The following is a 22,118-nucleotide window of genomic DNA, read 5'->3' on the forward strand; positions in this document are numbered from 1 at the left end:
TGCTGGATGTACAAATTGGAATAGACTTTTTGGATGACAATTTGGCAGCATCTAATTAAAACTTACATATGGACAATCTTCAAAGTGGCAATTCCACTTCTAGATAAAACATATCTTAGAGAAATAATCAGAAGTGGAATGGTAAGTAGAAAGATGTGTGCCAAAGCATTAATAGTAAGCACAAAATCCATCAATTGGTAATTAGTTGAATAAATTATGGTGCTCCCATCAGTAGAACACCAGGTGTTTCACAATTCCAAACAATCAGATAAATATATACATGTACTGATATTTGAAAATCCACAAGATACACTGTAATTTAAAAAGACAAATTTTAAAAAGATAAATAAATGCATCAGTTTAGCTAAAAAAGAAACACAACGTTATGAACTTCTGCATGTATGTCATGCATGTAGATACCAAATGGAGTAGTAGCTGAAACTTGCTTTATCAAATTATAATTTCCCAAGCCCCAGGTCCTACTGTTCTTATCTATATTGCTCTGCTGTAGGTTGGCCTTCTAAATGTTGAAGGTTGGCCTTCTAAATCTTTTCACTTAACCTGGCTATCTTATCTTAATGCCAAGTAGGCTGAGCCTTGGATTTTGGATGTTCCAGTGGTCTCTTCAATAGTTTTTAATGTTCCTGTAGTGAGCTCATTGATGGCCACTTTGATTGTCCATGATACTGTGTTTCTGATCTCGGGACAAACCATGATTCTAAAGTAGACCAGGTAGGCTTCTGAATACTGTGTACTTCCAAAAACGATTACAAATAAACTCAGATACTTGGGAAAGGAAGAAGCAGTCAACTGAAACAAACAGGTATGGGAACTAAATAGCGGAGAAAAAGCCAGTGTGGAATAAGGTGAGATATGTTTCCCTGGTTCCAGGCCAGACATTTCCTGGAAAGTCTGGAAACACAGTGAAAGCAATGCTGGAGACATGGATGAGGAAAACACAAGAAATATTTACAGTAATTAAAAACCAGAAGATGGGATGTGGTTTCTAAAGTGACTTAACTAATTCTTCTAAATGACACATGTGTTTCCCAGACTAAGTATGATCATGACACATGATTTTGTAGGCATTGTCATAATTATATTGTTGCCATTAAAGGTTCTCCTTTTTCTCTCCTTCTCTCAATATGATGACAGTTTTGGCTTTGTGGCAGTAGGATTGTTGTAGTGAAGACCTCATAGCCCACAGCCCTCCTTTTTATTCTGTAGGCACTGGAATTCATACAGTTGCTCCTGGGAATCTATTATTGTGGAAGTAGAAGGAATACATGACTGCATCATCTTGGGGGCTTGGTGTAAAAGGAGCAGGAAGAGCACTGGTTGTAACAGGATGTAGACTGCAAACTTTGTATGCTATACACTTATCTTGTAGAGTAGATAGTATTTTGAAATCCCCATACTGCTCATGTATCCTAGAGAGATTGTAGCGAAGGCTTGTCATCCATTCCTGAGTTACATGGATCTACGTAGATCCAATTGTATTTCTCCAGAGAGAGTAATATTATCTCTAACAGCTGGTATGATAGTGGCTGCAGAAGTCTCAAGTTGAGATTCAAGAGGGAAAGAAAGAATGTAAGGAGAACCTGGTTGTAATCATTGATCCTGTTTGGACCTTTTCCATAGGTAAGCTCTGGAGGCTCTGGGCTTAGTTTAGGAGACAGTATTCAGATATAGCAGTAGAAATTACCACACTTTTGGGACTGTTCAAACAGAGGCAGGATGACTGTCCCTCAAGGTGTTATGGGGAAGATTCAGGAATCAGATAAAATGGAAACCCTGAATGATTCCACTAGGAGCCTTGCAATCTCAGAATTTAGAATCATCAAGTTCTCAGTGTGATTAAAAAATCATATGGAGTTGTAAAATATTGTGTAGTATAATTTGAATTTTTGGAGAAAGCAATGCAATATACCATTAACTTGGGTAGTAGATCCTCGGCTAATCATTAATTGAGTGCTATTACCCTAAAATCACCCAAGCAACCAAATTCAATGGTGGCAAGAGGTTATTCATATGATGTCTTCGTAAATCGTGAGGATCTTATTCTTATAAAATGATTTTTAAAAATCAGTGTACATGCCAATGTCCAATAAAGATATTCTTTGTACTTTTCAGCACTGGTAATTTGAGAATAATTATGTATAAAATATCTTCACACTTTTTCTGTATGATCTTTAAAATAACCAAAAGTGTTTAAAGCCAGGGCACTCATAATATTTGTTTTTTGAGCTATAGTCATTGAACTTTGCTTTCTTCTTTGTTTAAATTTATAAGATTTGGTCGAAAACCCAAGTCTCCGGGTGCACATGTTAACACGATTTGGAGGCAATAGAGTGTTTAGAAACCACAGTGATGTGTATTGTTAAAACAGATTTTTTAAGTAATAACAACTCTTGAACTTGAGCTCTACTGTTGCAAAAGCTTGATTAAAATGAAAGTATTTGTGGTTTGAAAATCAACTTACTATTTGTGCTCCAAGGATAATGAAAAGAAGCACTCAGCATAACCAACCAAAAATCTTCCAAACTTAATGGAATTCAGTGAGAGCGAAACAACAGCTATGCAATGTATCACATTTCTGGAAATCCAAAAACAATGAATATTCATTGTTTTCACAAAATAGGGCTCATTTGGTCACCCCCTCTTTGTCCTAATTGTTTCTATCATACACTTACAGGATCATTTTCAAAGGCAATCAGGGAAATAAAAATGATTTTGTAGCCCCCACTAGGAGACATCTCATTTTAGCCTTGATTCAATTATAATGTGAGTCAAATAATTTGCTTTTTCACAGTTTATGTTGCAGCTTTCATAATATAATGTAAAAAGCCTCTAAATGCTTGGCTTGATTCTTTACTGTGATGTTGTATTTGTAGTCCAGAGACTACTACTAATAACAAAGATAGTTAATATTTATTGAGTGCTTACTAGATGCCTATTACTCTCTGTGGAATATGCATACAGACACACACCCTCATATAGTGTCAGAAAAATGCTTTTGAAGTAGCTTGATTATTTGAGTTAGTATTGAGTTTGTAATCTGAAAAGTGCCCTCTACTTACCATTATCTCCATGTTTTTTTGTTGGTTTGTTTGTTTTTGGTGGTGGTTTGACCTTTTTTCATCACCTCTATATCCTTTCTGTTCGATATTTCCAAAATGGCTACCCTGTTGATCATTTCTTTGATTTGAGCAATTGATTCTTTGGTAGTGGCCTCTATCTTGAGTAAGGTTTTCTCCTTGAGATTTCTTTCTCTCAATTCCAGACTGGATTCTATCCTTTTCCTGGCTGGGTTCCAGTAGGTTAAACTTATTAAAGTTATTATCCTCTAGTGGGTGACAGGATGATGTTATCTACTGGAAGGGATGATGATAGGTATTAGCACGGTCACCACCTTCCATGAACAGATGCTCTCTATTCATGAGGACGTACGAAGCTATCATGGGCTTATCACTGTCTGTAGGTATGGCTTTTCAGTTGTCTTTCTGTTTAGACAATAAGCAACTTGAGTTCAGACCATTCTACATTTTCTGCTGCTGCATGCTGAATTCCTAGCATAGTGTCTGGTTCTATAAAAAATATTTGCCAAGTTAAGGATCTAGTGGAGAAAAATAAAGATATAAGCATATATTATAGCAAATGATATACAAGCAATGTTATAAAACCAGGTGTGGTGGCTCATACCTGTAATCTTATACTTTGGGAGGCTGTCGTGTGTGGATCACTTGAGGCCAAGGGCGGGAGACCAGTCTGGCCAACATGGAAAAACTCTGTCTCTGCTAAAAATACAAAAATTTGCTGAGCATGCCTGTAGTCCCAGCTACTCGGGAGGCTGAGACAGGAGAATCACATGAACCCAGGAAGCAGAGGTTACAGCGAGGCCAGATCTTGCCACTGCACTCCAATCTGAACAGAGCTAGATTCTGTCTCAAAAAAAAAAAAAAAAGGAGAGATGATGCTGAAAGTAGATGTTGAAGGCCACAAATATCATTTTCCCTTAATATATCATAGCAATATGATGGAATTCTGTTGTTATATCTTAAATTTGGTAATGATAATAATATTTTAGGTATAATACCTGAATTACAGTTGGTGAGTTTTAACTTCTTCAGGTGATTATATAACCCATGTCACATTTTAAAAAATTATTTCTTATTTTTTAGAGACAGGGTCTTGCTCTGTCATCCAGGCTGCAATGCAGTGGTGTGATCATAGCTCATTGTAACCTCAAACTACTGGGCTAAAGCAATCCTGCCTTAGCCTCCCTAGTAGCAATGAGTATAGGAGTTTTATAATCAAAATATGATTTTGAAGGAGGTAAAGATGGCATTGCATTCATTTTGCAAAACAGGAAATTGAGGTAAACAAAATATTTAATCAGTACAGATTGTTCTAAGCAGCCAAACTATCAATGCAATCTATGTTGAATAGACAGCGCCTTGGGAGCAATGTTTTTGACATCAGGCTCTACGTCCTGGGGACACAGTCAATGGGATTAAGGGATGAGACTAACCTAAAATCAACCAATCAATAAACTGGTCTGAATGCCAAAGATAAATTGAGTTTATTAGATTCTATCTTTGGAGAATACTGAGAGGAAATGGCAGATTCGTGTAGAGCCGCAGTTATGAGGGAGCAGAAGCCATGGATAACAGACACAGGAGGTTTAGAAAAGATATTGACTGGGGGACAGCAAAACTGGTAGAGAAGCAGGGAGATGCAGGAGGGAGAGAAAGTAGTTGAGTCTTGAAAAAGGCATGAGATCCGTAAGCTGCCACAGACCAAGAAACAAGTCTCTAGTTTCTGCTGTTCCTGAAGCCTGCATGTTTAGGTTTTCATGTGCCACTCCCATTGCCTGCAGGAACTTGAATGAATTGCTGTTTCTGATAACCCCAGAGATTAGTGGAAGAGTGCTCAACCATGGCAGAAGGCTTGATGTCCAGCTCAGGGGCGTTGCCAGAGCTGGGCTGACCTCTTGACAAACAGGACTGGCTACCTTGATGAGAGTCCTAACTATGAAACTCCATCAAGGGGAAAGTGACAGGTGAGCTGCTATTCAGGCTGGGATCTAAGGTTGGACTTGTGACCATGGGCACATGAATATGTCCAGCAGCAAGGCCATACCACAACTCAGTGGGCCAGAGATTCCCTTCTCTGTGTCTCCTCATTCTCCCTGACCAAAAACAACAGTGGCTTTGGAATGATTGAGACTGTTGCTGGGATCTTCATGGATCCAGTTGTGTTTTTCCAGTCTCATCTCCTCTTCCCTGCCTGTAGTCATTATACTTTCTGGATGCATTGGATTTTTTAAAAAAATTCTTAATTATTACCCTAATCTTTTTCTTCTGATGATTTTACTCCTAATTATTAACATCAACTTATTCTTCAGGTTTGGGGTTAAGTGTCCTTTTGTTTAAATGTCTTCCTTAACTGATCATTCTAAAATACACCACCCTCTTTAATTTATCTCAGAACACTTTGTAGTTTTTTTAATATATATATTTTATTGCATTTTAGGTCCTGGGGTACACATAAAGAACATGCAGGATTGTTGCATAGGTACATACATAGCAATGTGGTTTGCTGCCTCCATCCCCATCACCTATATCTGGCATTTCTCCCCACATTATCCCTCCCTCAACTCCCTACCCCCGACTGTCCCTCCCTTAGTCCCCCCCACCACAGACCCCAGTGTGTGATGCTCCCCTCCCTGTGTCCATGTGTTCTCATCTTTCAACACCCACCTATGAGTGAGAACATGCGGTGCTTGATTCTCTGTTCCTGTGTCAGTTTGCTGAGAATGATGGTTTCCAGGTTCATTCATGTCCCTACAAAGGACACGAACTCATTGTTTTTTATGGCTACGTAGTATTCCATGGTGTATATGTGCCATGTTTTCCCTGTCCAGTTTATCGTTGATGAGCATTTGGGTTGGTTCCAAGTCTATGCTATTGTAAACAGTGCTGCAATGAACATATGTGTGCATGTGTCCTTATAATAGAAAGATTTATAATCCTTTGGACATATACCCAGTAATGGGATTGCTGGGTCAAATGGAATGTCTATTTCTAGGTCCTTGAGGAATCACCACACTGTCTTCCACAATGGTTGAACTAATTTATACTCCCACCAACAGTGTAAAAGTGTTCCTATTTCTCCACATCTTCTCCAGCATCTGTTGTCTCCAGATTTTTTAATGATCACCATTCTAACTGGTGTGAGATAGTATCTCAGTGTAGTTTTGATTTGCATTTCTCTAATGATCAGTGATGACAAGCATTTTTTCATGTTTGTTGGCCTCATGTGTTTCCTTTTGTAAAGTGTCAGTTCATATCCTTTGCCCACTTTTGAATGGGTTCATTTGTTTTTTCCTTGTCAATCTGTTTTAGTTCTTTGTGGATTTTGAATATAAGTCCTTTGTCAGATGGGTAGGTTGCAAAAATTGTTTCCCATTCTATTGGTTGCCGGTTCACTCTAATGATTGTGTTTCTTTTGCTGTGAAGAAGCTCTGGTGTTTAATTAGATCCCATTTGTCTATTTTGGCTTTTGTTGCCAATGCTTTTTGTGTTTTAGTCATGAAGTCCTTGTCTATGCCTATGTCCTGAATGGTTTTGCCTACATTTTCTTCTAAGGTTTTTATGGTGTTAAGTCTTATGTTTAAGTATTTAATCCATCTGGGGTTAATTGTAGTTTTTACTCAATGCCCTTAACAAGGTTTTAAATTGAATATTTACTTGCATGTGAAGTACATGTTTTCCCCTCTGGACCTTACATTTGAGGCTTAAGTTTTGGCTCCATATGTTTTAGAACCCTAATATCTAACCTTGCTAGTACAGAATTAGTTTTTAATAACATCTGATGAATAAATAAATATATACATGGTAATTAAAGAGATATAGGAATAGGGATCTGGCGGTATCATTAATAAACCAAGTGTTTGTTTTCCTTCAATAGAAGATCATTATGGTTGCCTAATGATAATTTTCTTCTTACTCCACAACTGTACTCAATTTTAAGTGATTTTAGTTTCTCTGAATGTCTTTTTTAAAAGCTTATCATCAATGAAATTTCTTTCCTGGAATGAATTTTCTTGATGTTATGTGAATAACCTATACTGAGTGATACTGTTAATGACAGTCTTAAATTGCTGCTTTTTAAATAATTTTTCAAAAAGCTTTCCAAAAGAAAGCCCCAGAACACACAATGTCATTTGTAAATTATGTCACTCTTTTCTTAAAAAAAATTGCATTTGTTGACTTCAGTTGGAAATCTGAGTGTCAGGAGCAAGAGTGACTCAGAAGATTTTATTCTTTTAGAATGACAGTTTAATTCTGATAGCCTAGTTTATGCTGGCCCTGTAGAATCTAGCATATCAGGAATAATTTTATCCATTTTTCATATCAGTTTCTATACCAATTCACAGTTGGCTTTAGCAGAAGGGAAGGCAGAGATGTCAAAGAAGCAGATGTTGGCATTGTAAAAGCAGATGCTCTATGCTTAATTTTACATGCCAAAAAGTTCTATTATTAAAATTCAACATCTGTCTTTTTTTTAAATCTGTGTTTTAGTGGAATTACATAATACTCTCAATCAGGTTGAAAGTAAGTCTTAGTACTCAATTGAAGTCTTTTATATATATTTTTTAAACTCAGAGTGTTACTCATTTGAAAATAAAGTCAATAAACCAGATGTAAACCTCTTCCAATATTTAGAAGGCCTTCACAGTGATGTACGCAAGTACATTTAGACATAAAAAGCTTCTTATATGAATTGCATCTAATTTTTGCCTCCTGAACACTTCCTTCTCCCTTGAAGAGTCTGGCAATGACAGGGAAGCTGGTGTAAGACTACCCTTTAGAAGGAAGCACAAAAAGGCAGCCTCGGTTTCTGAGGAACTGCAGTCTGAGCCCAGGAGGGTTCCCAGGGAGACTTTTCATCAGTAATGAAGGAAGACCTGTCTAAGTCTGTGCTTTGAAATCCTACATCCTTGATAAGGTCAAAGATACAGAACTAGCTGCCCTAGGAACCTAATTAAAGCCCTGATTCTCTCAGGGAAATTAAACATTGGCAGGAAGGAAGGAACCAGCAGCTGTCAGGAAGCCATTTCTTCAAGGACAGCCATACCTTGACAGCACTTTAAAAGCGTTTTCCTCATCTGCTCTGCGAACTTCTAAAAATCAGTTCTTTCATCTCTGATTTGACAGCTGGCCCTGAACAACTTGGTGAGCCTATGCTGCTTTTCTTACTTAGGGAACTGTGTTTATGCAAAGGGCTTCTCATCTGTGGCAACTCAAAGTTGCAATGCTTGGACAATGAAGCAACAGATGGCCCAGTCATTAGAAGGCAGGTGAAAAGGAAGCATCATGTTAATCAAGGAACCTGAGCTCCCACTGTAATGCGTTTATAAATTAGACATCAAGAGTTTCAGTGCAGCTCTTCACTTGGTTTCTTTGGGGAGAGGGTTGGAGATTCCCTTTAATCCCAAAGAAAACTGGCTGGCAGGCAGGCATTTAGACACTCAACACGTATTGATTTGTTTTTAGACTTTCTGCAGACTTGGAGGAAAGAACGTAATGCCTTGTAGGTTTCCATAATACTTCCCAATGTGAGTTCTTGTGAGTCCACTGTGATTCCCATCAGGAAACTTCAGGAAGAAATTGCTTTTTATCTCTGGGTTTGTCATATAGATATTGAAGCCTGTAAGAAGGATTAGGGTTTGACAATGGCTAGAAGATGAGAAAATCCTCAAGACAGCATTCTAAGGACAAGAGAGTGAAATAGAAAACTTGTTAAAAGAGTCAAGGAAAAATGTTTCTACTACAAGAAACTATCAGGAGGATATACTTTACTTCTTGCTAAAGACTAGTTTGAAAGCTGGGAAGCAGTAATTTTATAAATATGTCAAGATTGTGATGCATTTGAAAAAAGTCAACTTGGTAATGACTACAGAGGGCAGACTTCGCTCTAGGGATTATTGGAAAGGTTTTATAAAATAATGCCTCTAGATGCCAAAGATAGCATCTATTACATAATTCTAAAATTAGTATTAAAAGCTGCAAACAAACAAACAAAAAATCAAAATCAGTTATTACACAGGCATTTCTTTTAGCATTTACCATTGGCAAATTCTCTTTTTAATTTGTATATGCTGAATTTTTGGATACATTTGTTGTAGTATGTTGGTTTTATATAGATATTATTATGATCTCTTTAAAAGGCCAACTAATTCTTTCATCCAGCTACAACTTGGGAGCCAGTGTTAACTGGTGCACGGTGACATACCAGCATTTTCTCTAGAATATATATAGAAGAATAATACACATGCCAGAAGTCTACATTATTCTCTCATCTCTCCAAAGAAGGGTGGGCTCTAGCAGTTTGCTAGAACTCCCTCTGATACAATGGAATTCTGGAAGAATAAGTACTCAAATCTTCCTGGATGAATGAGAGAGGGCTTCACAGAGATGCTAATATTCTAGCTGAAATCTCAAATATGAGCAAAAATTTTCTGAAGGTGTAATAGAGATGAGTAAGCGAACATGATATGCCCAGGAACCTACAAATTCTCCTCTTGTATTTTTTCGCTATAATTCACTCTTTACCCCGCACCCAAAGTGCTCCTTTCAAAACCTGAAAGTCCTGTTATGTCATTCCTCTTCTTGGCACCCTGTTTTAGCTTAACAATGTCAAGCCCCCTTGTCTCTCCTGGTCCACTCTTCCCCTGCTTACACCCCTTCTGACACACTGGCCTTTCTCTTCCTCGAAGGTACTGACCTCCTTCCTCTTCAGAGTGTTTATCCTCATCCCCTCTCCTAGAAAATTCTTCCTCCAAATTATCATTCAGCCCTTTGTGGACCATCTATCTTTCCAATCTTGTTACCCCTGTAACATTTGTTTCTGATTAATTTGATGCATAGCATTTATCCTTCTCTGAATTTATTAATTTTGCTACTTATCTCACTAAAGAGTATAGGGACATCATCTAACTTTGGGAAATTTCTTGTTAAAACGGAACTGTCACATATGGTAGGTTCTCCACAAGTCCTTATTGAGTAGATGAGTGAAGAATAAAAAGGTGAATATTTTTGTAGAGCTGAAAAATAGTGGAAGTGCCAGAAAATAAAGCTTGAGGAGTAGACAGAAACCATATCATTAGGGATGTATGTTCTATTAGAAACTTTAGATTTTATTCTGAGAGAGTGTGGAAGGCATTAAATAATTTTGAGAAGGTGGGCAGCATTCATAATAATGATGCAAGAAATGTTATTTAGCTTCTGTGTGGAGGGATGGATTAGGGACAAGGCCGGGAGTAAGGGAATGAATTAGATGGATGTTCTAATATCCTTTGAAATGGGGATGATAGAAGGAGATTTGCATGGTAGTCAGTTCTATGAGTTGTGAAGTCACACTGCATGGGTTTGAATATTGGCTTTATACATATATATTTTATCTGTGAAATCTTGGCAAAGTATTTACACTCTTTGAGGTGGTTACAAAATGTGCTTGCCATGTCTCTGACTGCCATGTCTCTGACTGCAGGGAGCAGTCCCAGCCACTGTGCTCTGCATCCATCACTGCATTCCCTCTGAGGCTGCATTTCCCTGGGCTTTTACTAGCCAGTGACTGAGCATGGCCAGGAAACTAAAACAGGCCCTTTCCTGAAGATGTGAGCCCCTCTGGACAGTGAAATCAGGTTGAGGTTTCTCCATCTGCTTTTCAAAACCTTTTAACTGCACTGAAGTCCTAAGAATTTCCTAGTCAACTTTCCTTGCTTCTCTCCCTCGTTTGCGGAAGTGACATCTTCATCTGACACCTTTCCCAGCTTCCTCTGTCTCCATCCCATTTTCCCCCTCGCAGGTGACTTTCCCAAGAAATCCTTTGTTTATCTTGTCTTGATGCCAGCTGTTGGGGGACCCAAATTGACACAATCTTTCAGTCTTAATTCTTTCAGTTAATCCCAATATCATAAGATTTTATGATAATTCAGTGAAATAGCGTGTTAAAATACTAAACATGTTATTGGCCTAGAGCTCAAAAAATCTATTGCTGGTTTTGTTTTCAGTATTTAAATGCAATTAGAGAGAGAATGGATACAACTTTGTGATTGCCGGGACATTTGTAGTGAAGTATAAAAAGGTGTATTCCCAGGTTTTTGATCACTCACTCTCAAGTAACTGAAGCAAAGGTGCTACCTTCTACAGAAAGGAAAATGTAGGAAAAAATTTGTTTGCAGAAAAAGGGAAGAAATATGGATTTTGTTTGAACATCTTACTCTTTTTTTTTTTTTTTTTTTTTTTGAGACAGAGTTTCACTCTTGTTCCCCAGGCTGGAGAGCAATGGCGCAATCTCGGCTCACCGCAACCTCCGCCTCCTGGGTTCAGGCTATTCTCCTGTCTCAGCCTCCTGAGTAGCTGGGATTACAGGTGCGCACCACCATGCCCAGCTAATTTTTTGTTTCTGTAGTAGAGACGGGGTTTCACCATATTGACCAGGATGGTCTCGTTCATCTTGACCTTGTGATCCACCTGCCTCGGCCTCCCAAAGTGCTGGGATTACAGGCTTGAGCCGCCACGCCCAGCCAAACATCTTACTCTTAAGACTCCTTTAGCACATCTTGAAGAAATGGCCAGTAGGTCATTTGATCCATGAATAAGAAGCTCAGAAAAAGATTTAGGCTACAGATTCTAATGTCAGTGTTCTCAAGATAAAATTGACAGAATAAAAATGCACAGGATGAATCAGTGGGCTGAGACGGAACCTGTAGTGAACAGCACATTTTAAACTGCAAAAAGGAGGAAGTATTAGGAAAGGAGAGAGAACAGAGAGCAGGTATCAGACAATCTATTGGAAAGTTGCAATTAAGTTCAAAAATAAAGATGTGGATCATTGCAATAACACAGAAAACTCCAAAAATAGTGTTGATTTTTATATAGTAATTTATAGTGGAATTGGGAAAACCTTGGAAATCTGGGAAAAAATAATTCAGATTCATACCTTACATTGTAAACCTAAGTTTATATGTTAATAGATAGATAAATATAAAAGCCAAACAAACACTATCTAGATTCTTACCCACTCAATTTTGATTAGAGTTGAATAGAATTAAATTTTGGAGAGCCAATACTTTTCTATGTATTACTTGAAAAATTATAATCAGGTCGAACTATGTAAATATTTTAAACATTGGTAAGACTAAAATTAACATAACTGAAGCAAAATAAAAATCATTAAAATTAGGAATCTTGCATAAAATGAAAGACAAAGAATTTACACCAACATTATCATACAAAATATAAGTTCAATAAATAAATTGGCAGATGACATAAAGAGCTAATTCATAGAAAAGAAGGAAACAATATAAACAAACATATGAGAGATTTCTACTTCATTAGTTATGAAACATATGGAATCATGTTCAACCTCTTTATTTATTCAGACACAAAAATTACACCTAAAATGTATGAAGGTAAAATTTTATACACACAAAAGTAACAAAATAAAAAATAAATTGACATTACTATATATCCTTTCGGTTATCCCACTTCTTCTATTTCTTGGAAGATATAAATCATTACATTTATTTGCTATTTTAGCAAATATCCATTAAAAGTCTACTGTATTTTAGTTTCTATTCTAGTTACTAGGGATAAATGATGAATAAGAGAGATAAGGTCTTCCTTAATATCATTCACTGGCGTGTCTTGTCCTTTTTCTCTCATTAGTATTGCCTTAAGAGTTTAGTCACTCATTATTTCTTGCTTAGGGTAGAATATTCTGAATCTATTAGCTTACCCTTTCTGCATTCAGTTCTTTACCTTGCTACTAGAGTGAAATTAAAAAAATAAGCCTTTCTGAACTGCATCAAACATAACGAATAGTCTATTAAATATAAAGCTTAGATTTGTGATTTTAATTTACATTTAATTATGACTAATGAAGTAGGGCATCTTTTTATGTAATTATGAGTCATTTGTGCTTCTTTTCTATGAAATGCCTGTTAAAGTTTTCATGGCATTCTCTTTTGCCCCCAATTTAGCTGTCATTTTCATAATAATTTGAAGAGCTTTATATTCTATGCCTAAAATCCTATAATACTTTTGTTTGTTATGTGTACCCACACATATACACATATATACATATTTTTTCTCTGACCAGCAAGAGTTCTTAATTTTAATTTTAAAATGGTCAAATTTATCTATTTTTTATTTTTAAACGTTGTGCTTTTTGACTCTTTTATAAAATATTGTCTTACCATACTTTCATAAAAATATTATCCTATATTGTTTTCTAAATATTTTATAAGTTTGCTTTTCACATTTATTTTTAATCCCCTAGAAACTGATTTTTATATAGGATATGCAATACGGATCAGGTTTCATTTTTTCCATATGAATAAGCAATTGTTCCAGCACCATTTATTACATAGTCTATCGTTTTTCTACTGCTTTGCAATACTTACTGTCTCTGTGTGGGTCTGTTTTGAGGCTCTTTTTCCTATTCTATTAGTCTATTTCCTTAGCTGTACTGAAGCACACACTGTATTAATACCTATAGCTTTATAATAAAGCATTGTTAGTATGTAACCTTGCCTCCTTAGATAGAAATGGCTTATGTAATTTTGACTTCTGGCTCTCTCATATGAATTTTAGAGTCATCTGCCAAGTTCCATGAGAGAGGAAAAAAAAAGCCTGTTGGGACTCTGGAATTGTATTGAATCTATAGATCAACCTGAGGGAATTGACATCTTTATGATTTTGAGTTTTTTTTCAATCCAATAACATGGTTTATTACTCCATTTGTTTGGGTTGTCTTTAATAGCTTTCAATAAAGTTTTACAGTTCTATTTATAACTATTTTGTTAGCTTTATTCCTAGATTTATTCCTATTTTTGTTGCTAGAATAATGGTTGTATTTCAAAGCCACATTTTAAAATCTGTTGTTGGTATTAAAAAATGCAACTGATTTTTGTGTATTGATTTTATATTGAGCAACATTATTAAAATCTTTTAGTATTTCAAAAAATGTGTCTGTAGATTTTTTTTCGATGTTTTCTACAGAGCTATTAATAATTATAGCATTTGCAAGTATTGGCAGTTTGGTTGTTTTTTACTTTTATAGCTTTCTTTTACTTTCTCTTAAACTCTACATTGTAGGACTTCTAATATAAAATGGCATAGAATTATTGTTGCTGATCTTATAGTACAGCAAATGTTTCTAGCATTTCACAATGATGGGTTTTTGTAAGTACCCTTGATCAGGTTAGAGATGACTACTTCTAGTCTTGTTCCCTCTCTCTCTCTTTTTCTCTCTCTCTGTGTATGTGTTTTAATTCTATTCAGATGATCGTAATTTTTCTGCTTTAATTCGTTCATGGTGTGTTATGTTATTTGATTTCCAATATGAGACTAGCTTGTAGTATTGAGATAAACCAATTTAGTCATGATTAGTTATCTTTTTAAAATATTATTCGTTTTACTAAAGTTTAAACTTTTTTATGTGTTCATAATAAAATCGCAATTTTTGTCTTTTGGTTCTGTCTTTGTTAGATTTTGGCATCCAGGTTATACTAGCCTCATAAAGTGAGTTGGGAAATTCCCCCTTTCTCCCTATTCTCTGGCTTTATTCCAATTCTCTGGAACAGCTTGTGTAAGACTGGAAAACCTGTCTTTGAATGTCTGGTAGAAGTCACCTGAATTTCTATCTAAAATTCTTGTTTTCTTCACAGAAAGATTTTTAGCTGGTTCAATTTCTTTAATGGTTATAGGACTATTAGGATGGTCTATCTCTTCTTAAATCAGTTTTGGCCAGTTAATATTTGAAAATAATTTTTCTATTTCATCTGCATTTTAAAAAAGAATTGTTCCCAATATCTTTTTATTATATGTTTATTCCTGACAGCAGCTGTGGTATATCTCCTTTTTCATTCCTAAAAAGTTTGTTGTGAATTTTTGCAAATTTTTACTTTCTCTGGTTATTCTTTTTTTTGGTTTAATTCATCTTTCCCCAAAACCAACATTTTGCCGTAGTTATCTCATTATTCCATGTTCGGTTGCTGTGATTTTCTGTTATAACTTTTATTTCTTTCTGTGTGCTTTCTTTGGCTTTATTTTGATGCTCTTTTTCTAATGTCTTACTGTGTAGGTTTAGATCATTAACTTTGAATTTTTTTCCTACTTAAAATGATTAAGACTCTATATTTCTCCCTAAGAACTATTTTTAGTTGCATCCAAGCTGTAATATATCATATTTTAATTTTTGTTCAACTATAAATGCTTTAAGGTTCCCATTATGATTTCTTCTTTTACCTATTAGTCATTTAAAGGAATGCTTTTAAATTTTCCATGACTGTATAAGATTTCCTAGTCATAGTTTTATAAATGTTTTTCTAATTTGTTGTACTGTGTTCAGCAAATGTGATTTGTTTGATACAATTCTGTGAATTTATGAAAGCTCTATTTGTAGCCTAGTTGGCCTATCTTTATCAATATTTCTGTCATGTTTGGAAATGTATAAAGGCTGCAATTCTTTGTTGTGATATTCTATATATGTCCATTAGATCAACCTCCTTTATTGCACTGTTCACGTCTTCTGTATTCTTACTTTTCATATCTTCTGTATTCTGACTTTTATCTTTTCCAATTATTGAGACAGAGATGTAAAATTCTCCCACTATGCCTAGATATATGGCTGGTTCTAAGAATGGAAAAGGAAAATGCAACACTGGAGCATCTTATAGTTCTAGAGAGTAAGGAACAAAAGCATGGGGCATATTATTGAGTCATAGAGACTGTCTTAGTCAATAAGGGCTGTAGAGTGGGTAGCTTAAACAACAAACATTTACTTCTCACAGTTTTGGAGGCTGGAAGTCCAGGATTAAGCCCCCAAAAGATTTGGTGTCTAGTGAGGGCCACTTCTTTGTTCACTGATGATCGTATTCTCACTGCATCCTCATAGGGAGGATAGAAGGTGAGAGAGGTCTCTGGGGTCTCTTTTAAAAGGGCACTAATCCTATTCATGAGGGCTGTGCCTTCATGACCTAATTACCTCGCAAAGGCTCCGCCACCTAATATTATCACATTGGGGGATACGGCTTTGACATATAAACATTTGGGGATTGTAAACAATGTAGTCCATTGCAGGGGCCACCCCAAAGGAGCTCCTGATGGCTTAAACCAGGACATTCGAAGTGACAAAATAAACAGTGTAGTATTGGATTATAACTCAGAATATAAAATACACCTACATGAGTACAAGCTGATACAAATAAATAATTGAAATAAATAAATGGTGCAGGCTTAGAGAAAAATTCCAGAGAATTCATGTAAATACACCACCTCCAGGAGGTGAAACTAAACTTCTCTCCCTCCCCATCACCATTCCCCAACAGTGTGGACTGTGTTTAGCAACTGTCTTCCAAAGAATAGATAATGAAAAGAAATAAAAATAACTTTAAGTGGAAAAACAGAGAAAGCACTACCTTAGTCACATCATTATGACGAATATCATCAGTGATATGTATCACAGGTAGTCTGTACCTGTTATTGTGTGCCACTCACAGTTATAAACACTGGGGATGTGTGAGTGAACAAACTAGACACAAATTCCTGCACTCATTGTGTTTACATTGTGATAAAAGGAGATAGACAATTTAAAAAATAACTAAATTCCATAGACTGTTGGGAGGTGAAAGCTTTTAGGTTGATAAATAAAGGTGGGGAGAGGGCAGGGAGTGGTATAGCAGTTTTAAATTTATCAGACATCAGGCCAAGGTACTTTTTAAGTGGACATGAGGAAGGCGTGGAGGAGCTATGCAAACATCTGGGGGAAAGGTATACCAGGCAGAGGAAACACAAAATGCAAAGGCTTTGGGACATAGGCATGCCTAGGTATTCAAAGACTAGCAAGTAGGTTGCAGCTGGAGTAGAATGAGCAAGGGAAAGAGGAGAAAATAAAAAGATAGATGTATTATTTTCTCAGGGCTGCCATAACAAAGTACCAAGCACATAAATGTATTCTCTCACCATCTTGGAAGCTAGAAGTTTGAAGTATAGGTGTTAGTAGGATTAATTTCTTAACCGGAGGTTCTGAGCAAGGTTTTGTTTCATGCCTCCTTCCTAATTTCTGGTGGTACTAGCAATTTTTAATGTTTTTGTTGGGTCTAGTCCTACAGGATTCTTGAGCCACTCTGGGGCCGGTGTGGAGACAAGAAGTTGTAGAAATGAAAACACAAGACACAAAGATACAGAAAAGAGAGTTTGGGCCTAGGGGTCCACTCCAGATCGCGGAGACCAGCAGTGGCCCCGAATGCTGGGACACTCTCACTTTTATTGAGTTGCAAATCTGGGGGCAGGGTAGGCAGCGAGTGGCCTTGGTGGTCAGTGATTGGGGGCAGGGTAGATAGGGTGTGGCAGTGATAGGGTCAAGTACATCATGTGTCATTCAGGTAGGGGGCTTAGGAATTTCTGGCACCCGAAGTGAGGTAAGGAGCATAATGCATCAGCACCTTTTCCATACTTATCAAGAAAGAACTAACACATTAAGATTTATATTACTATTACTGATTATCCTCTCTAATACAAAAGGAACCAGGTGCAGAAGCATAGCACAGGAGTATACATGGAATGTGACCACTGAAGCACAGCATCACATAGAGATAGTTAAGCCCCTGGATGTCTGTGGGCCTCCCTGACAGCTGTCAGGCCTTACCACAAAAGTTTGGAGAAGCAGGGGTTTCTCCAAACTTCCCCAGGAAGGAGATGTCTCAGTCATTTAGGACATCTTCTTCCCTAGCTGGCTAAACAGCGGGTGCTTTCACAGCGCTGGTGCTGCCACACAGCCGAGGCGCCCTCCAGCAGCCCTAATGCAGGTGTGACAGAGGGCTTAGAGCATTTTGCCTTAGTGTCATTCCTTTCACAATGCCACCCCAGGTTCACAGTTCCTACCTGATAGGCATTAGTAAAGGAATTAAGATCACCTATGAATAACTACGATCACATATGAATAACTAATAACTACTACAGTTATATTTCTAATTACTTTCTTCTTCATTATTTATATGGAAATAGGCTCAGGCCTTTTGCTCCTGCCTCAGCGCTTATGGATCTCCCCGCTACATATTTACTGGCTTGTAGACTCCTGGCTCCATCTCTGCCTCTATCTTTACATGGCATTCCTAGCTTCCTCCCCTGACCCACACACCGTATGTCTATATCTCTTTTTTTCTCTTTTTCTAATGAAATCAGTCACAGATTGGGACCCATCTAATCCAATCTGATCTCATCTGAGCTAAGTACATCTGCAAAGGGTACTTCCAAATAAGGTCAGTTCCTGAAGTTCTAGGTGAACGTGACTTTTGTGGAAACACTCTACAACCCAGCACAGGAAGAAACAAGGAGTCACATCATTTAGTACTCTGTAGGCTAGAGTAACACATTTGGCTTTTGCTCTGAGGGAGATGTGAAGCCAGAGGAGGGTTTTGAAAGTGAAAAGTGACAAGATTTGGGTTAAGTTTTAACAGATTTCCTCTGGCTGGTGCATTTAGAATAGACTGTAGGGTGCAGAGCTAGGAAGAGAGGAGATTCATTGGGAAACTATTGCCTACTATTATTACTAAAATAATTCAGCTCCCAGAAGATGATGTGTTGGATTGGGAGTAGACACAAGAGGGTGCAAATTTGTTATTGATAAGGTTTGGCTCTGTGTCCAGACCCAAAATCTCACTTTGAATTGTAATAATCTCCATGTGTGGGAGGGACCTGGTAGGAAGTAATTGAATTGTGTGGGTGGGTTTTTGCCACGCTGTTCTCATGATAGTGAATAAGTCTCAGGAGATCTGATGGTTTCATGAAGGGGAGTTCCCCTGCACATATTCTCTCTGGCCTCCGCCATGTAAGACCTGACTGTTGCCTTCCACCATGACTGGGAAGCCTTCCAGGCCACATGGAACCGTGAGTCCATTAAACCTCTTTTTCTTTATAAATTACCCAGTCTTGGGTATGTCTTTATCACCGGCAGAAAAATGAACTAATACAGTTCTATTATAGATGTTTTGAAAGTAAAGTTAACAGAATGTTCTGATGGATTGGAGGTGGCATGGAAGAGCAGAGTAAAGAAGACTCAAGATTTTTGACCAGAGCCACTGAAAGGCAGGAGTTGCCATTAACTGTGATGGGAAGGGATGCCAGTCGGAAAAATTTGAGGGCAATATTGGATGATTTATTTTTGACATAATTTCACATACCAATTAAATGTGAAAATGAATATGTCACTTAGATAACTGGTTTTATAAGTCTCTATGCTGTAAAGAAGACTTAGATAGAGGCATAAGATAGTGTATCATCAATATATAGGTGGTAACATCTATGAGATTGGATGAGCTCACCAAAAAGTGACACCAGAAATGAGAAGGAGCCCAAAAGATCAAATCTTAGGGACACCAACAAGTTTAGATTGGAGAAAGAATGTAAAAGGGAGAGAAGCTGCTGAGGAAGAATGCAAATTGGATGAGTGAGGTATACTGTTACCAAGTGACAAAGGTGTTTCAAGGAAAAGGGAATATCAATTCCATTAAATGCTTGGGGGAATATAAGGGAGGCCAAATACTGAACATTGGAATTAGCAATGGGGAGGTCATAGTGACCTTAATAAAATCATATTTAGTGGAAGTGTAAGTGAATTACATATAAGAAAACTGTGAGAAAGTAAGAAGAGAAGAATTGAAGTGAGTAAGCATGGTGAACTTGGTGTGAGGTTTTCCTATAGAGCAATTGAGGCAGTTTTCCTCTTCAAGGGACATTTGTCGATGTTTGGAGACATTTTTCATCATCACAAATGGGAAAAGGGGGTGCTTTTGGCAACGAGGCAATAGAGAATAGAAATGCAGTTAAACATCTTACAATGCACAGAACAGCCATCACTGACAGACCATTCTCCATTCTTCCTTACTAAAATTCAACTTTGAAACTGTTGCCAACTATTTCTAACAACCACTGTCTTTTTATGCTGTAGCCACCTAAAATCTCTTAGGTCATTTCCTCCCATTTTTAGGACATTTACCTCTTGGTTCATTGTCATACTCTCCAAAAACTTCCATCTTAGTTCTTGTTGCTTTCAATATCCACATGGAAAGTCTTTCCAACATTCTTGGCCTCACAGTTCTTTCCATCGGTGAATTAGCCCTCCAGCTCATCAACTCCAGTCTTCTCCTAGAAGTTCTTTGTTATGACCACTAACTACAAGCCCCTCATAAACTGTTCGGAGAGGCCACTTTCTGGCCACTGCCTTCGGTCTTTCCAAGCTCTTTCCTCTTCTGATTCCAATTATGTGACTCTATGGAGACCTATGATTTATAGTTTTTGTCATATTTTAATTACCTCTCACCCATTTCCTGTTCTTACTTTTCTCATTATGTAGCCAAATCTTAATAATCACTCCTTTGTAAACAGCTTTGTCTTCCTTATTCCCATCTCAATTCATTTTATTCACATTGTCACAACCCAGCCCCCATTAAATCCAATTCTTTGCCTACTTTCTTCCTGTACTTCTGAAGCTATGTGATGTTATTTAAATTTATGACTACAAACCTCAGGAAGATTATTAATGCTGCCAGAAATTATAATATAATTACCAATTCCATTTAGTCTTAAACTTTTTTTTTAACAATTCCATACTTTTTTAAACCCCCAAATTCTTCTACCAATCTATACCTTACTGTCTATTGATGACCTTGCTTCCAACTTTATGGAGAGGGTGGATCTCAGAATAGAACTTCTACAAGCTCCCTCTTCCACATCTCCCCACCAGCCAACATGTATACCATATACTCGGTTTTTCCTTCTGGTACTGGAGTTGAATTTTCTGAACCCTTAAATCTAAGGACAATCTGGACACTTGATTCCATCTATCTTTTATTTCTAGTTGTTTTATATTTTATCTTTTAGGAAAGTTTTCATTTTGTATCTATTTGTGAATTTAAAAGTTTATCTTTCTTCAGATTTACTGGGCTTCTTGAATCTATGAATGATATCTTTAAATAATTCTGAAAAAAACTCACTTTTATTATCTTTTGGATTCATAGATAAAAGGGATAATATCTATTATCCACACATCCTGGCTCTTTGCCTAGGTAGTTATTAGAATATATTCTTCCTTTCTTCGTGTTACCTAATAGGACTCTGATATTTTTCAATTATTTTTCTCTCTGTATTGCATTCTGGACAATTTCTTAAAATCTGCCTTAGTGTTCACTGATTTTCTTTGCCTGTATCTTATCCCTTCATTGAGTTACACATTTCAGTTTATTAAAATTTTTGTTTTTAAAATTCCATTTTGTTTATTTAAAAACATTTCCTGGTCATTTTTTGAGAGTCTTTTCACTGATTCATCCTGTTTTCAATTCCTTTCTTATTTGCTTCAAACCTAATAAAATTACTTATCTTTTATTATCTGATAATTTCTAGGAATATAGGAATTCATTATATATTATCTATATCCATGATATTTTCTCTTTTTCTTGCTTATTGTGATTTGTTTCCTTGTACATTTTGTGAATCCTTTATATCATGAGAAACTACTATAATTGTAATTATTTGTTGAAGTTCTATGTATGAAAATTCTGTGAACTCTGAATATGGGTTCTACTACCAAGAAGATTTCTGTTTGTCTCTGCCAGTTACCTAATTCAAACTTGCAAGTTACAATTATTAGCTTGCAATTCTTGGAACCATCAGATAGTCTATATTTAGTCCGCAAATCCAGCTATGTCCAGGCTGGTGTCTGCAAGTTACTAGCGAGAATTTTTTGTTGTTTTCATACACGTATAGGCTGGAAAGTCAATCTTTCCTGCTGACTGCCTCTTTCTCTCTTTTCTGTTTCCCCCTTCCTGAAGGTGAAACACTTGTGAGGTTTGTGTGAGCAGAAACTCAGGTTTCTGCTAAGTATAGTCTGAAGCAGCATTGTGCCCAGGCTCTCTTACATTCTAAAGTTATACTCAGGGATCTGTATTTTTCTTCAGCATATTCCAGTGGCCTTGGTGCTTGCTTTTTATGTGATTAAGGTTCTGTCTGTGCTCCTAACTTCATCAGGTTTCCTTGCTTTCTTGT

Source organism: Callithrix jacchus, chromosome 1 (genome assembly GCF_049354715.1).
Source record: "Callithrix jacchus isolate 240 chromosome 1, calJac240_pri, whole genome shotgun sequence".
NCBI lineage: Eukaryota > Metazoa > Chordata > Mammalia > Primates > Cebidae > Callithrix > Callithrix jacchus.